The sequence below is a fragment of the Gobio gobio genome (assembly GCF_949357685.1).
Source record: "Gobio gobio genome assembly, chromosome: 10".
Classification (NCBI taxonomy): Eukaryota; Metazoa; Chordata; class Actinopteri; order Cypriniformes; family Gobionidae; genus Gobio; species Gobio gobio.
In genome coordinates this window covers 29,133,827-29,136,739 of record NC_137116.1, presented here as the reverse complement: position 1 = coordinate 29,136,739, position 2,913 = coordinate 29,133,827, and positions in this window count along the sequence as shown.

The following is a 2,913-nucleotide window of genomic DNA, read 5'->3' as shown; positions in this document are numbered from 1 at the left end:
AAAAGGAGCATGAAGATTTCTGTGTCCAACTGAAAGTCCAGTTGATCTGTGACCATAAGAATAAATGTCTGAATATTGAATAGAATCTGATTTAAAAGTTTATAAAATGCCATAGTACAAAATGACAATTACTTTATTTTTAAATGTTATTTGTAACACTTTATAATAAAACAATACTTTTTATTTATAACAATGATAATCTCAACATTTAGTAATACATTTAAGATGATGTAATATATTGCTCATTGTTAGTTCATGTTAGTGCATTAACTAATATTAACAAATGAGACCTTACGTAAGTGTTACTGTTTTCAGACATCAAATAAATCATTTCAAGTGTTTAAAATAAGAGAAATGTATTTTAACTACATTTCAGTACACCAACTAATTTTATAGTAAAATAGTGCATAATTTGTCCATTTCAAGTGTTTTAATTGTTCAATTGATACCATTCCTTCATTTTATTTGTTACTCTACTAGTCCTCCACATATATTACATTGCCAAAGGTTATGCCATGCCTGCCTTTACATGCACATGAACTTTGATGACATCCCATTCTTAATCTGTAGGGTTTAATATGGAGTTGGCCCACCCTTTGCAGATATTACAGCTTCAACTCTTCTGGGAAGGCTTTCCACAAGGTTTAGGAGTGTGTTTATGGGAATTGTTGTCCATTCTTCTAGAAGCGCATTTGTGAGGTCAGGCACTGATGTTGGATGAGAAGGCCTGGCTCTCAGTCTCCGCTCTAATTCATCCCAAAGGTGTTCTATCGGGTTGAGGTCAGGACTCTGTGCAGGCCAGTCAAGTTCCTCCACACCAAATTCGCTCATCCACGTCTTTATGGACCTTGCTTTGTGCACTGGTGTGCAGTCAGGTTGGAACAGGAAGGGGCCATCCCCAAACTGTCCCCACAAAGTTGGGAGCATGACATTTTCCAAAATGTTTTGGTATGCTGAAGCATTAAAGGGTTAGTTCACCCAAAAATGAAAATTCTGTCATTAATTACTCACCCTCATGTCGTTGGACACCCGTAAGACCTCCGTTCATATTCGGAACACAAATGAAGATATTTTAGTTGAAAGCTGATGGCTGAGAAAGGCTTCACACAGGCCTCCATTGGCATTCAGTACATTGACACTTCCAAGATCCATGAAAGGCACTTAAAACGTCGTTACAAAGTCTATCTCACCACAGTGGCTCTACAATAATCATACAATGCGACGACAATAGTTTTTGTGCGCAAAAAAAAATCAAAATAACACCTTTATCCAACTTGTTCTTGTCTTCCGTGTGCGCCTCCACGACGCATGCGCGAGAATATGACGTAGCGCCGGTGTTCGGGAATCGATGAAATACACACTTAAGCCCCATTTTGAGCACTACGCCGAGACCTAAAGCACGATCAATGTAGAATCCAACAGCTTAGACACGCGCGTCTTCCTCTGCTCGTAAACAAATCGCTTCTGGGTCATATGTCCGAACGCCGGATCTGCGTCATATTCTCGCGCATGCGTCGTGGAGGCATACACGGAAGTCGAGAACAAGTTGGATAAAGGTGTTATTTTGATTTTTTTTTGCGCACAAAAACTATTGTCGTCGCATTGTATGATTATTGTAGAGCCACTGTGGTGAGATAGACTTTGTAACGACGTTTTAAGTGCCTTTCATGGATCTTGGAAGTGTCAATGTACTGAATGCCAATGGAGGCCTGTGTGAAGCCTTTCTCAGCCATCAGCTTTCAACTAAAATATCTTCATTTGTGTTCCGAATATGAACGGAGGTCTTACGGGTGTCCAACGACATGAGGGTGAGTAATTAATGACAGAATTTTCATTTTTGGGTGAACTAACCCTTTAAGAGTTCCTTTCACTGGAACTAAGGGGTCAAGCCCAACCCCTGAAAAACAACCCCCATACCATAATCCCCCCTCCACCAAACTTTACACTTGGCACAATGCAGTCAGGCAAGTCCCAAACCCAGACTCGTCCATCGGATTGCCAGACAGAGAAGCGTGATTCATCACTCCAGAGAACACGTCTCCACTGCTCTAGAACCCAGTGGCGGCGTGCTTTACACCATTGCATCCGACACTTTGCATTGCACTTGGTGATGTAAGGCTTGGATGCAGCTGCTCGGCCATGGAAACCCATTCCATGAAGCTCTACACTGTTCTTGAGCTAATGTGAAGACCACATGAAGTTTGGAGGTCTGTAGCTATTGACTCTGCAAGTTGGCGACTTCTGCGCACTGTGCGCCTCAGCATGCGCTGACCCCGTCTGTGATTTTACGTGGCCAAGTTGCTGTTGTTCCCAGTTGCTTCCACTTTGTTATAATACCACTGACAGTTGACCGTCATTTATTTGATAGTAAGGAAATTTCACGAATGGACTTATTGCACAGGAGGCAATCTATTGCAGTACTACGCTTGAATTCACTGAGCTCCTGAGAGCGACCCATTCTTTCACAAATGTTTGTAGAAGCGTCTGCATGCCTATGTGCCTGATTTTATACACCTTTGGCCATGAAAGTGATTGGAACATCTGAATTCTAATGCATGAATCTTTCATAACACAAACTAAAGATGACAATTCAGCAATGCAAATTATGCATTAATAATTTTTGAATGACCAAATTCTCTTCACTTGTACTTCTAAATTGAGAAATATTTTTGAGCTTTATAGTCGTGACTCGTAAATCAGTGACAGGCGTGATCATTTTAAAGGTGAACCCCTGAGATAAATGGGAATACTAACATGGGTTAATCATTTTAACAATTAATAATTTTATTCTTATTGCATAATTATTTACATTGATTAGCAATAGAAAACATACTATGCTTTTCATTCAAACATAATGGACAATTGTATGGTGTGACTGTAGGAATGTGTGAAGGCGGCTTTAAGCAACTATAA